This window comes from Ambystoma mexicanum, chromosome 1p (genome assembly GCF_040938575.1).
Source record: "Ambystoma mexicanum isolate Mex_15411 chromosome 1p, UKY_AmexF1_1, whole genome shotgun sequence".
Classification (NCBI taxonomy): Eukaryota; Metazoa; Chordata; class Amphibia; order Caudata; family Ambystomatidae; genus Ambystoma; species Ambystoma mexicanum.
The window spans coordinates 1,221,105,317-1,221,120,754 of record NC_090921.1 but is presented as its reverse complement, the minus strand read 5'-3'; the positions used below and the strand labels follow the sequence as shown (position 1 = coordinate 1,221,120,754).

General features: G+C 45.0%; 1 long non-coding RNA gene across 1 annotated transcript in view; it reads right to left on the bottom strand.

Moving 5' to 3' along the window:
• Positions 1 to 2,322: 2,322 nt before the first annotated feature.
• Positions 2,323 to 15,438, bottom strand: part of LOC138572856 (uncharacterized) — a 70,886-nt gene continuing 57,770 nt past the window's right edge. Inside the window, exon 4 of the long non-coding RNA XR_011303915.1 lies at positions 2,323 to 3,203. This is a non-coding gene — a long non-coding RNA (uncharacterized lncRNA). The remainder of the gene's footprint in view (positions 3,204 to 15,438) is intronic.

Here is a 15,438-nt window from a genome sequence, read left to right as displayed (position 1 = left end):
ACACTGGAGAGCTGGCTTTCAAATTGTGCAGAGTAACATATGGTTTGCAATGGTGAAACATCTTGCAGAAACAATACATGGAAAAACACAGCAAGAATGACTAAGGAGAGGCCTGCCCTCCCGTACAGGGCCCGAAATATTATTATACAAGTATTCCTAATGGTGTGTCTAAGAAATTGCCCAGAGGGGTACATATATGCTTTTGTATTTCTATGGGTTCAGGTAATTCATTAGTATTTTGCTGTGTTAAGTGACGTTTTTCTTCCTGAACGGTGTGGTAAAATTACTGGAATTCAACTATGCAGCAACCATGAAACAGTGTGGTAAAAATAACCTCAATTCTGAAAATGTATGAGTAAAAATATACACATATGTGCGCACAGGTGCCCTTACACAATATTCCATATACAGAAACATAGGGCATGCTGTGTAGGGTGCTGAGATTAGGGCTTGCAGCTGAGAGTACTGTGTAATATAGAGCCGTGCTGTAGGGAAGGGGGTCAATAAGGTCAGATTGCATTTATATATGTGCTGACATTTCTATATCTCACAGCTTGCTGTGCAGCAGCAGAGCATGGGCGATACACTGCCAGGGGACACACAAACGGATGAAAGTAGAAGCCCAGATTATTAAGTGCACGCCTGGAAGGACATGGGCAGAGAGAGGCAAATGCTGACAGGCTACAGAAGGAAATGAGGACCCAGCCTTGATTGGTGTGTTGGTGGATACTCAGCTGAGCTCCTGGTGCAGATATGTTCCTGCACATTTCAACCACTTGCCACTGCATTTCCCTTTACATCCGAGCACAGCTACTATGGACCTGCTGATGTTTCAAGAGCTTGGTCATTTCTCGAAAAACATGTGGTCACATTTCTTAAAACGATAGTTAAGGGCATGTAAGGTGGGGGAGGGGTAGTTCCCCCAAGTGGAGTGGGCATTATTATTATTTTGCACGTTGCTAGAAATAGAAAATTGCCGATTAGTCTGGGGGGGTGGCATCACAAATCATGTGCAAAATAGCAATGGCCCTGAGAGACGGGCGTTAATGCAAAGGTTTTCAAAGAATGCGCCTCGACCCATACTCATGATATTGTACATCCATAGCTATAAGTCAGGGCGCATTCCTAAAGCACTGTCAATCCACACTTCCACAGTCCTATTTTACGTGTTGTAGGGTACGAGCAGCCGAGGCAGGCCTTGCTGTCTTTTTAGGACTGGTGGGAGTCAACAGGAGTGTGGTGGAGAGGGCTCTGGCAAAGCAATCAGCACAAGGCTGTGGGCATCTCCATCACACAACACAACTACAACAAACGCTTCCCTTGTACGCCATCTTTTGCCCTCACCTTTTGCACATAATGGAAATTCGGCGGTGGGGACCTACCTACGTGTAAGTCTACACATAAGCGGCCCCTGCCTCCGTATTGCAGGCTGCATTTTTATCGACGTGTGATTTCACCTCAGACATGCAGCATATCATGCCACAACTTAGCATATGACATATAGTGCCTGATTCACAGAGCGTGTTCCTATGGGATTGCACCATTATAAAAGACTTCCATGAATCGGCCCATAGTGTGTGGTGACGCAAAGCAAGTGTCTGAAATCATGCTGTCTTTATTGCTCTACAACAATTTGATCCAATCTGGACAGAAGGGGCTCTACCAATGCCAGCCTGCCAGGCTCACTGCTTTCCAACAAATGCAACTGGTTAGGGAAAGGAGATGTGTGGCATATACAATAAAGTTGCATGAATACATTACAACATTTGTTATGCTATAAACATCGAAAACATTACCCATAGATAATTGCTCAGAATGTTCCCAAACATGATTATGAATCCGGGTGTGGTTCATTCTGGAATGACCATTATTGTTCAATGCGGCAGGTATAGAGAACCAGGAGGCAGACCTATGTAAGATCATTTGTAGTCAGGTAAATAATGAAAGTAAAGGTTTTGGAGATGAATTTGAGGTGCGGGGGGAGAAAGGCTCAACCTTGGCATCTAGGTTGGGTACGTATATGGAAAAGAGTGGTTGTTCACTTAACATAAAGTAATTATAGTAAGCAATTTAAGTGGTTTGTTTCCTCAAAAAAATGTGTTTGTTCAATGGAAATGGTTTATGTACCACTTAAATTGCTTACTATAATTACTTTATGTTAAGTGAACAACCACTCTTTTCCATATACGTACCCAACCTAGATGCCAAGGTTGAGCCTTTCTCCCCCCCGCACCTCAAATTCATCTCCAAAACCTTTACTTTCATTATTAAGGAAACATTTAACATAAAGTAATTATAGTTAGAAATTGAAGTGGTTTGTTTCCTCAAAAAAATGTGTTTGTTCAATGGAAATGGTTTATGTACCACTTCAATTTCTTACTATAATTACTTTATGTTAAATGTTTCCTTAAACAATGTATAAAACGAGTATTTAAAACTCCTTCTAGTTATTGATCTGTATTTGCAGATATTCGACAGTGTGCAGGGGACAGGAGTTCCCAAATCCTTTTTGGGAAGAACCACTCTTTTCCATTATTGTTGAATGCCACAGATGTTCATTTTGAGCGGTGCAATGCCAGTGATTCTACCATCCAGAAAGCATCTTTATTTTAAATTACTGTTTTTTGCATGTTCCTCTATTTCAAGTGATGTGCTAGTGTCACAAATAAAGTCTGCACTTGCCAGTGAATTAACTTTGCTTTCATATGTGCTGATCTGCAGAGTATAGGTTTGATGAATAAATCCACGTATATTTGCGTCCATGTTTCGATGGCACAGCCGGAGCACACTCCTTCAGGGCGGTTGGCACAACCGGAAACACACTCCTTCAGGGCAGTGCTAGTCTGCACGACCAAAGCACATTCCTTCAGGCACACACACTCTGGGCTCATAAGAACTTAGGATGTGTTTATCGTCACACACACACTTTGGATTACAGCCTGTGGTGGTGGGCTGGTCAATATTGCCACACACTTTTGGAGTATTGGGGGCACATTCTTCAAAGTGCATGTTCGCTGGGCATTTTGCCTCACACAAGGAGATGGGCACGCATTGCAGGCTTGTGTTGGACTGAAAAACGTGACCTTCAGGGCAGGCACATCTGCAAGTCTGGGTACAATTTATATTGACTTCACTGATTTGATTGCAATATTTCACACAAGTTGCATTGTACGTGTAGTTACTTCCAGGTGGACAGGAGGCCTCTGTGGGGGACAAACGGACAGTAATTAGCAATTAGCAATATTCAAACAGCATCAAACTAGGCAGCCTTATTGACAAATGCGGTGACAGAAGAACACTGGGGGTATTTCTACCAGAAGCTGTTTGGTCCAGGAGAGACAATGGTAAAATCACCCGTAACAGAATGAGAAGGAAAATGGATCATTCCTTTCAACGCAACTGATTTGGAAGGCTTGATCAATCAAGCAAAAGGAACTACGGCACCGGGCCCAGGTGGCCTGACATACAGATCAATTAAATCTGATCCTTCAGTCTGGACCACTTTTATATTCAAACTATTTGAAGATGTTATGAGAAGGTGAGGGATACCAGATTCATGGAAAAGATCCATTGTAGTTCCAATTTTCAAATAAATCGTAATAGAATGGATCCAAACAACTATCGCCCTATCGCCTTGCCTGATGTCCTAGGCAAACTTTTTCCTGCTATGATTTTGAAACATCTCCAAGTGTGGGCGACACAGGCGAAACGATGGGACCAAAGACAAGCAGGTTTTGTCAAGGGTGTCAGAACTGACCTCAATCTTTTTCTTATCAACATATTAAAATTGAAGGCCAATCAAAATAGCACCAAAATATGCTTGCCCTTCATTGATCTTAAAAAAAACATTCGATAGTGTGGAAAGACATCTCCTTTGGACAAAGCTGGCATCCTGGAACTGCCCTCCCGATCTTGTGGCTGCAATGAATGCCCTACATACAACAACAAAGTGCAGATAAGGCTAATCTCTGAGGGCTTGCTATCAAGGGAAATTGCAACTGTGAGAGGAATAAAACAAGGATGCCCTCTAACTCCAACACTATTTAACCATTTCCTCTTGGACTTAAATGAGCCGGTCAGATAGCACAGCGAGTAGAGCGCTTGCTTTGACATCGTGCAGATCCTGCTGATGCATGTTCTAATCCCGGCAGGGCCAAACTCAGCCTTTCATCCTTCCGAGGTTGATCAATGAGCACCACACACCGTGGTAAATAAGCAGTGCTCAGATACCTGAGGGATTGTAGCGCTATATCAATGCACAATCAATCTATCATGAAATATTGGACAACACACACTCATTCCCACCAAGAGTAAATGGACAGGACATCCTCTGGCATGGGCCCTATATGCTGACGATCTGGTCCTGATGGAGCAGACACCAATATGCTTTCGGAGGAGACTGCTAGTCTACAAGGATATGTTGCTAAAAACGGCCTCCAATGATGGCCTCCATTATGATCCTAAAACAAAGGAAGGGAAGACATAGAAACTTATTTAAAAGGACCCTGAATCAGACTGAATCCCTATTGTGAACAAGATAGTCTACTTTGGAGTATCTATAAGCTCAATCTGGCTCTGAAAGACACAGGGTGAGCTATGATGCCATGAGGTTTGTCCACCCCTTTCAGACTCTCGTGTGCCTGGTGCACCACATCTGCACCAAGCATTGGTGTGTTGATCAGCAAGGAAACACCATCAGCTCCCATCTTCCACTCTGACTTTAATCCTCGTCCGTTTGAACATATCTGCTTGGAATGCTAGCTCCCTCCCCAGTCACTATTATTTTCATCTACCGCCTTCCTGACACCCCACTCTCTTCCTCACTGCACTTCATCTGCTACTTGAATCTCTTCAGACCAACATCTGCAGAGTCATCACAGGTGATCTTCTCTTCTCTAACATCATCAACGATCACCATCCACAACTCAACTCCACTCTCTCAGACCACTCTCTAGTCAACCTGCACAACCTTCCTACCCACACCATTGGCAGCTCTCTAGATTTATTTATTTATTTGTATTTGTTAAGCGCACAAAACAGCCCGAAGGCATTGTGGCGCTGGTTACAGCAATAGCAAAAACTTAGTTACACATAGAAACACATACATGCATGATTAAAGAAAAAAACATTAGCATTATGTAGTTGTCTGGCAAAGGAGTGGTGGTGTATTAGTTGAAGAGGGATGTTTTGAGATTTTTTCTAAAGGCTGTGAGTGAGCTTTCTGCTCTTAGAGCAGGGGGGATTTTATTCCAAAGTCTGTGAGCTATGTACGGGAATCCTAAGCCTCCTGCAGGTAGCCTTGTTGATTCGTGGTACAGTAAGTTGGTTAGCATAACATAATCATGTGGGTCTGATTGTATTGGGTCTGTGGAGAGTGTCAGAGAGATAAGGCTGCACTGTGCTATGGAGGCATGTGTGGATTGTAGTGAGAACCTTGAAGGTGATACGCTCTTTGACAGGGTGCCAGTGAACGGATTGTCTTGCTTGTGAGATGTGCTCTTTTTTTGAGATGCTTAAGGCTGCTGCTCTTAGTGCATTATTTTGGGTGACCTGAAGTCTGTTTACATTTTCTACAGAGGTACCGCTAGGAGTACTTTACAGTAATCAAGTTTAGCGCCTATTGTCACTCTTGCTATTGATAGTTTTCTTTGGTTATGAAGGGTTTGATGGCGTTAATTAATTTAGTGATTAGTGCAGAGGCAGAGACAATTGCGCTGACTTGTTTGTTCATGGACAATGATGCATCAATGTGTACCCCTAATGTTTTCACCGAAGAAAGATCTGGGATGGTGCAATTGTCTATGTTAAAGTTGGCGTAGAGACTATCCAACTTAGTGAGTGTATACATTTGGCCAAGAATGAGGATCTCTGTCTTATCCCCATTAAGACATAGGCCATTTGTGGCCATCCAGGCTTGAATGGTGGTGTATATTTGTTTTAGAGCTGGAGCGTCAGTGTGATAGGAGCCTGTAAGGGGAAGGAGCACTTGGGTATCGTCAGCATAATTGGTGTATGCGATCCCAAGTGCATCAAGTTTATCGAATAGGGGCTTTGTAAAGAGGTTATACAGCGTAGGGGCTGTACATGAGCCTTGCAGGACACCGCAGTGTATTATCGTAGGTGATGCATTTGATGTGTTTGAGAAGACTTTCATGGCTCTACCTTCTAGAAAGGATGTAATCCATGAAGTGGTGTGGTCAGAGAAATGTGCTGAGTGGGTGAGGTGTGTTGTGAGGGCTTTATGGTCCACAAGGACGAATGCCGCTGAGAGGTCATGGAGGAGCAGGAGGGCGGGTTTGCCTGTGGCCAGAATTTTAGTTATTTGTTTTTTTAGGTCAAGTAGCGTCTCTGTACCTTGACCTTTATGGAAGCCAGATTGTCTGTTTCCTAGGATAGAGTTGGTTTCGAGGAAGAGTTGGATTTGGCTGTGTGCCACTTTGTCTAATATTTGAGAAGGAAAGGGACTGTTGTTATGGGGCTGTAGGCTGCGTAGGGTCGAGTCTTGTTTTTTTTAGGAACAGGCAAACCCAGGCTTCTTTGAAGCTATCGGGAACAGAGCATGTTTTGAAGGAGGCATTAATGAATGCGGTGATGAGTGGAGCAAGTGGTTCAGTGCATTCCTTGATTAACTTAGGAGGGCACGCATCACCTTTGCAGATTGATGGTTTCAGGTATTTAAGAATGTCTATGACTTCTGATTCTGAGACGTCATTAAAGACAAATTTGGGGATGTTGGTAGTTTTTTGGATGTAGGAGCTTGTGTGGTCTGATTAGATTTAGGTAAGGTATTGTTATGGTCGAGGATTTTGTTTTGTAGGAGTTCTATTTTTTTGAGTAAAGCAGCCTGGATACTGTTGCACCAAACTTCATCTTTGATAATCTCGTCAGTGGAGATTGTCAGAGCTGTAAGCTCAATAAAGATGGTAAAGAGTTATTTTGAATGAGATTTAGCGTCCGATATTCAACGGTTTTATGCATCTGATTTGGCCTGGAAGTTGGCGTCTTTGTATTTTTTGGTGATGTCTTTGAATATATCTTTGTTTTTGTCTCAAGGGTTGGCTTTCCAGTTTTTTTTTTGCGCTTGGCGTTTATTATTGCGTATAGCTAGGAGATCTTCTGTGAACCATGAGTTTGTGTGGAAGGACTATTTTTCTTTTTTTTCTTCTAGAGGTGCAATTTTGTTAATTGCATTGGTGAGTGTGACCTTAAGAATGTCTGCTAGGATATTAGAGTCTTGCGAGAATGGCGGGGCTAGGCAAGGTATGTTGAGGCGGGGTCGTATGTTCTTGGCTGTTAATTTTTTAGAGCTTCTTGTTAGTGTTGCAGGTTTGTGCATAGTGGTTTTAGTGGTAGGGGCTGTGGGGATTGTGAACTGTATGCAGCTATGATCTGCCCATGGGAGGAACGTGTTGCAAGTAATGGAGGAGTTGCAGTTATGGTCGGCCAGTCAGTCTAGAGTTCTGTCTTTAAAATAGGTGGGAGACAATATTTTTTGGGCGGTCTAGGTTGGAGAGGTCCTTAAGGAATGAGATTGCTGTTTTGTCATTGGGATCGTTATAGCCTAGATTGAGATCACCTAGGAATATGGTTTTGGTGGATTTTTTAAAGTTTTCGCTGAGAAGTTGAGTGATTTGCCCTTGAAAATCGGCTGGGAGTCCTGGGTGCCGGTAAATGACGTGAATGTTGATTGTAATATTGTGAGAGAGTGGCAGTTTGACTGATAGTACGTCCGCATTCCCTTCGTATGTGTTAGGAGTAAGCCTGACATGATGTATTTCTTTGAAGATGTGGGCAACCCCACCACCCACTTTATTGGGTCTATCCTGCCTGAGGATCGAGTAGCCTTGGGGTATGGCTAATGTTATGGTTGGGCCAGACGCTTCATGCAGCCAAGTCTTGGTGATGGCTAAAATGTCAAGACTGGTGATAAGATCATTTATTTCCAGTGCATGGGCCGTTAGAGTGCGAGTGTTGAGTAGAGCACATTTGAGGAGCGGTGCTGCATGGATTCTATTTGAACACTGCTTTTTTTGTTATTTTAGGCTTAGAATAGAGTGCTTTGGGTGATTTTAGCGTGGGTGTTGTGGTCGTGTTTGGGTGGGTAGTGTGTGGACTGTTTAGCTGAGAGTTACGTTTAACAACTGTACGGGAACCCAGTCTGATGTTTCTGTGTGCTAGTGAGGTAGGAATGGTGGACAAGATCATGGGATGAGTGTGTGTCCTTAGTCTACAACATCTGGAGCTTCCTTTGGGGCTGTATGTGAGAGAGGGTAGGATGTGGGAGTCTGAGTTAGTGGGAATATGGTTGGTAGGAGTCATGTTGTAGGAGTTAAGTGAGCAAAAAGGTGGAATCATCCTAACAAATAGCGCTGTTGCAAGAAGAGTGCACAGGAGGGATGGTGAGTTCATCAAGTGGTAGGGTATTGGCAACATAGTAGTGTGTCGGGTTAATGCCGAGCTGAGAGGATGAAGTACTGGTTGCTTAGATGGTATCAAGATGCAGTTGTGAGCTAAGAATTATCATGGAAATATCGATGGATAGCTACGGTACATAAATGCACTAGGCGAACTCTGGAGCCACCAAGCCTGGGTGAGCAGGATTATGTGCTAGCAAAGGTGCGTACTGGCAAGGTGTTAGAGTAGACACGTGATACAATTGCCTTACAGATGTCAATAAATGCAGTAATCCATGACAGAGGGTAGTTGACTAGTACAGGTATGTTATCATTGCATTAAGCAGTGGTAAGGAGCGTTTCTATGGATACAGTACATTAGTCTTTTGGCGCAATGCTTTACTCACAGCAGGTTTGCGTTCATTGACTCAGCGGCAGAGTGTAGTGGCCCAGTGGCTCCAGAGGCGTTCAGATGGCAAACAGGAAGTTGGCCTTTTTCCAAGGGCCTTCTTCTGCTAGGCCAGCTTCCGCCTGCCGGGGGCTATTCAGGATCTCATCTTCCTAGCCTTTTCTCTGAACTCTTCCACTCTATAGACCATACTCCAACTGATCAGTCAATTATGCACATCTCGATCTCAGTCCAGCACTACCAGCACGGCCCCCGACCATCGTGCATCACCAAAAGTAATTTCAAATATAACTCCATGGTTCCATACTTGGACCAAATTAAGTCCTCCTTCTAGGTACTCTCCACTCCACTAACCGACTCCATCAAATTTGCCCTAGCAGAGTTCAGTTCCACAATGACCAATGCCATCTCTTTCCAGTATACTGCTTACAGCTCTATCCCCTCCCACCCTCGACTTCAACCATGAATCTGCCCAACAATTCAACAACTGAAAACTGGCTAGAAAAACAACGGATAACCATCCCCTCTTTCTGTTGATAACTTTGCCTTATACTTTTCTACAGTTTCAAATTACAAGACACCTTGCCTTCCTTTCTAACTCTCCCTCCCCATTTTTATTTCCATATTGTCAGTCACTCCAACAATATTCTTACTCAACAACGTCTCTCCAACCCCCCCCAACCTCCAAAGATGAATGTCTACATGCTCTGCCAACCCATCTTGTGTCCTCACGGACACAAATGCTTCACAAACTATTAAGCAGCTTGCAGCTATTACCTACTACATCCAATCATCCCTCTTCACCCCATCCCTCTCCACTGGATTCTTTCATGCCTGCTACAAAATTACCATTGTTAGTCCGATACTCAAGTCATCCACGGCTGACACAAACAAATACTCCGTCTACAGACTAGTCTCCCTCCTTCCTCACCACTCTCAAATCTAAGTGAGCCTCAAGTTAATTAGATAAAAGTTTGAAGTTGACCCTCCCTAGGATTTTAATTTCCTCCAATCAGGCTTTTGGATAAAGCCCTCGACAAAAACTATTCCCCCCTACGTATCCAACTCTTTACCCACAGCTCACTGTTCTCATCTCTTTTCCATCCTTTTACTACTCAACCTCTCTGCAGCTTCTGGCGCTATGGGACACCCACCCCTCATCCAAACCCACTGTCAAGGATGGTACTCTATTAAGAGTGGCACAGGACACCCAGGAAGGATTGGGTGGTTGTGCCAAAGTAAAGAGGACAGAATAGTTCACACACAGCGGAAAGAAAGGAGAGCGAAGAGTAGACAAGTGTAGTAAGGGGAAAGGTACAGGATAGATTCCCTCTTGGGGTGTATGCAGATATAGGGAAAGAGTATTCCACGAACCTTAGGAAAACTCTAACCTCCTGCACAGTTTGCAATAACAGAGGCCCACACTGTTTGCTCATGGCTTGGAACAACAGCTATGGGTGTCTGTAACGTAAAAACTAGACAAGGGAAAGGGCAGAGGTTGCCTGACGGAAACCAACAGACAAGCTCTGTACAAGGGCTTTACAAACAGTACAAGAGAAGACACTAACAGATAAATCCAGGGAAAAGGAAGTTGAATAGCAAACTAGCAGAAGGAAATGAAGGGAAAGCCGTATAACAGGATTGGATAGGGAGAAAGAACTGAAGGTTGAAAACAAGTAAGAAAGCAAGGGAGCAGCAGTCAGGAAACAAAGGAACTGTAATATCTGAAAGTAAATAATGAAGGTAAACTGATGTGGATAACGGAGGACGATAGGGTACAAGGTAGAAAGCTCAGAAAAGCAAGGAAGCAATGGACCAGCCCAAAAGGAGCAGGGCTGCAAGGAAGGAAGCCCCAAGGGGTAGGGCTTAGGGCAGCGGAGTGAAGCAGGCTGCACGGCAAGGAGCCCAGAAGGGCCGGGCAGCAAGGAGTGAGCCCAGAGGAGTAGGGCCGCTGACTGTAGAAGGGTGCAGGAGGACAGTAGAATGCTGCTAGACTGGAAGCCCAGCGGATGAAGACTGTAGATTTAAGGCAATGGAGTGAATCTGCTGTAAGGCAGGAGTCTGGGAGGCAAATGGCGGAAGGTAGCATCGGCGCGTGATCGGCTGAAAAGCAGGAGCCTGGGAGGCAATGGCGGAAGGTAGCAGCGGAGAGTGATCAGATGCTTGGCTGGAGCCTAGAAGGTAATGGCGGAAGGTAGCAGCGGAACGTGGTCGGCTGCACGGCTGGATCCTGGAAGGCAAAGACGGAAGGTAGCAGCTGAGCTTGATCGGCTGCTGTGCAGAGGAACCGCATACAAAGATACGTAGCTCGAAGCAAAAAGGTGCTGGAAGGACACTTAATGCAAGAGACTGAGCCCCTGCAGGCAGCAGCTTTATACTGCCCAGCCCAGCACAGAGGCATGCTAATTTGTCGCACCTGGCTAAGCACACCTGCAGACAATCGGCCACCTCCCTCTCTGTTCCTGAGCTGGTGGAAGCAGAGCAAATCCCTAGAGCTTCTGGGAATTGTAGTTCCAATGATGACCAATAGGATTAGCCAGGAATAGATGGTTATAGCCAAGTGCATTATGGTTATTGAAGTTTGTTGGAAAAAATAGAAAAGTACCAAAGTCTCGAAAATGAGAAATAAGGTCCATAATGATCGCCAATGTATGCGCCTATGGCGCAGGCATGACACCCACTCTCACTGGGGTTCAAGGACACTGTACTTAAGTTTGGGGACTCTGACCTATATGATAGCTTGTTCTCCAACTCAAACGGATATTCCCCTGTGATCCTCCTTGGAGTGCCACATGACTCAGCGCATGGTGTGATGCTTGGTATGCATCAGAGGGGCAGGGCCTCCGTATCCTTCTCCTTTACTGCTTTTTATCCAGTGTTCTGTGGTGTTTTCCACACAGGAGTTCGTGTGGGACTCCTGGCGGTGCAGCTCTCTCTTTTGGTTTGGTGTGCAGACACATGGGATACCCTTATGGCACCCATGGGTGGGGGTGCAACCTTCTGCCCCTAGTGTAATGTTTTTGGGCACCTATGTTTGGCCCACAGAGCAGGGTATGGGCTGGTGGCAGCTCCATGCTGAATTTGACAGGTGCTCTGAGTGTCCACCATTTTGGGATACCCAGGCCCTGCCATTGGAATCAGTTGATTCCTGATAGGAAACAAGATGGCACCTGTGGCCTTTTGCTTTCTAGTGCCTGTTACCTTGTTTCCCAAAGTCCTGGGAAGCCCTGACTCTGTCCCTTTCCCCTGACTGCTGGCTGTTGGGTGGAAGTTCCATATATGGTGTAGTTGTGAAGTCCAGTCCAGACTGGTTGGAGCCTTCCCAGTGAATGTATGTTGTGGGTACACCCTGTGGGTGGGACCTGGGTGAATGGAGTGTGTGAACAATATGCACTTCTTGTTGGGGATGTCTGGTTTCTGGTGTTTGACCCAACGACTGAGACAGCCCTTCCCAAAACTGGTATGAATGCAGTGTGGAGTGATGAATGGCTGAGTACTTGTCCCAATACACATAACTTGTTGTGAGTGTCTGGAGAGACATGAATGGCCTGAATGCACAATGCACCTGATTGGCTGCCTGCCTGAATGAATGCCCTTCTGACCGATTGGTTTCCTGAGTGTGACCCAGCAGAATGAATGGGAGATCAAATATTATATTTGGGGGCCTCTCCCTGCTAGAATTTGTGTTCAGAAGGTGAAGTCCAAACTACGAATAGTAACTGGAGTGAAACTGAAGCTTGATTTTGAAGCCCTGCTGGAAGAGAAGAATTGCTCTTGCCCTTCTTCATCAATCTGAAAGCTGCTGTGTCTCCAAGGACTGACCCAGAGAGGACCTGGTAAGACGCCCTCTTCCCGAGCTATGAGGGACCATCGTGCACCAGCTGATCTTTGCCAAAGCTCCCTGGTAGACGACTTACGTTAGGCTGCCCACCGGAGATGGGGACTGCCACAGAATCCCAAAGAGAAGCGCCCGGACTGTTGTCCGCCATCGCCAACCGGAGCCACCGTGCTCCCATTACCTAAGAGCTTTTGATTCACGGATGCCCTTGTCCGCACAGCGGCGCGCCTTATCCTGCCAGAGAAGGCCAGGCCGTCGATGCGCTGAGGAGCATCCAATGGTGGGTTTCCTGCCACCCAAAGACCACAGAGACGCTGACAACTTGACGCCCTTGCTGGGCCACAGTTCTTCAAACTCTCTGCGGTCCAGAACTATTGACATCGAGGAGCCCGGCATGCCTCTTCCTTGCAGGACGGTTATTCTTCCCCGTCGAAGAGCACCGCTAGGAACAAAGCTGCCACTTCACTGCCGTTGTTCACAGATTTCATCGCCGGACTTTTGACCCATGGCTCCTGCCTTAAAGGGAGTGCACTCAAGAAGGGCCGTCGATTTCCCGACAAGGAACCCTACAACACCAGGTACTTTGAGGTTGCTGAACTATTGGGAAGACTCTTGTGAACAATATATGGACTGGCCTTGTGATATATCTTTATTTTACAAATTGTCCAGGTGGGGGGGATCTCCACACAGAATTGTGTCTAGGTAAACAGGGCCAGTATTCTTCCTATTGTTCTAACCAACTTCTTTCTTTGTATATCTATTGTTGGTTTCCTTTACAAACTGATTTGTGTGACATTTAACCGTACAGTTGATGCACTTTAATGAGATCTAATAGTAATAGTGGTACCACTTAGAACTGTATATTTGCCATTGTAGATAACCGAGCACAAAGTGAGTTATTGTGATATTGGACATAAACATTAATATTACTTATATAAAGACTGTGTTTTAACTAAAACAGTGTGCGGACATTCCTTTGTGGGTGCTTGGGGGGCTACACTGTACTTAAGAACCAGCCTGCATCACCTACTGAGAAGCTTTGCCTTGATTGCTCGTCCATTGCTACCACAATAGAGAATCTTGGCTGGGGTCCTCTCTGGCTCTCCTCTACCATATAGAGAGCAGAAGTCCGGACACCCCCTCCAGTCTTTACACATGGTCCACATCTTTTTACTCTCATCATCTCTTTTATTGGCAAACTCACCCGTTCTTATTCACTACCACCTCTTTGTGGATGATACCCAATCTTGTTCTCCTTTCCATCCTTCTCCCCAGTCATTTCTGATTGCATCGCCAGCTGCCTCATGGCCAACCACAATTGGATGGCCTCAAGCTGGCTAATGCTCAACTCCTGAACTCCTCCTAGACGAAACTTATTTATTTCTCAGCCTCCAGTACCAACACCACTCTCCTTATTCCACCTTCCCTCCTGGCCTCCTTACCCATCATCCAAGGCTTGCTATCCTTACCCGAGAGTTAGGCATTGTTGCTCTGCCCACACTATTTTGTTTCAAGAGGGGCACAGCTTCCTTTTTTTGCCATGTGTATTAGCCCCTCGTTAAGGTTAGTCATTTTTTATCCATCAGAGGGTTGTACAAAAACTGCCTCATCGCACAACATCCCTCCAAGCACACCTATGCATTCTGGATGTGTCTCCCACACAAAGGAATTAATTCACACTGTACTATACAGACATTTGCATATGCCAGTCAGAAATGGTTTCAGGCAGACTACATCCCTGAGTCCTGTGAACAAACATCCAGTGGCCAAAGGTGGCCACCAAACACACACAGAGGCATGCATGGGGACAATGTATAATCATCTGAACCCTCAGGTCTTTGAGGCAAATAACTACAACCTCCATTTTAGTTAACGGAGGAAGGGGTCAAAAGGGACCTAGCCACGTTAAATTAATACCTCCCAAACAAACCTTTTTTTTTTAACAGATGAAAAAGCGATAATCGGTCTACGCACATGGCTAAGGGTGAAGACACTATCTCTGGGAGACAGAGTTAAATTCTTTGGGAGAATAGGAGGATTCTTTGAGACACTCCTGTCTAATGCGTCATGAGGACTAGTAAATCAGTGCACATACAATCAAAAAACCACATTCTCAGTCAAGGGATCAGGCTTTGCTAGGGGAAAACAAAGACCACATCCCTGAAGAGCCAGCAGAAAGAATGTGCCTAAAAAAGTGGGGCTTCTGCTTAACAGAGCCATATGGGCTACCATAAGAGCACATTTACGAAAAAAGGGTTACAGTGGCAAGGGAACCTTAGTAGAAGAACCTCTGACCAGAAAAAGAAGTCTGAGTTCATAAAAAAAAAACAAAGGGGAACATAGAAAATGTTAATTGTCCGATAAAAGGGGCAGCAGAACCCACAAATATGAAACTCTGACCTAACAGCTAGTAATAGAGAGAGTGGTCCATCTTTTGGTTGAAAACCTGTCTTTACCTTAAGTTAGATGGTTTTAAACCCCTCATCATAGGGCTGTGAAAAGAAAATCTCCCAAACACTGACTTTCCACATTACACATGGAGTGTATTTTGGTCTAACTTGAGGGGCTGGACTTTCCATGATCACCTGCCCGAACCCGCTACCATCCCTTAAGATAGATATATTCACATCACTCAAAATACGGCTATGGTTAAACTTTCTTAACATAACAAAGGGCCAATGTCTCCAGCCACAGGCTCAGCCAATGCAGCACTTTCTCAAGGTGAGCAACGATCTCACCAGAATAATGTCATGCTACCTTCCTTCTTGCAACTTATTTCACTCACCTGTGTGACATAT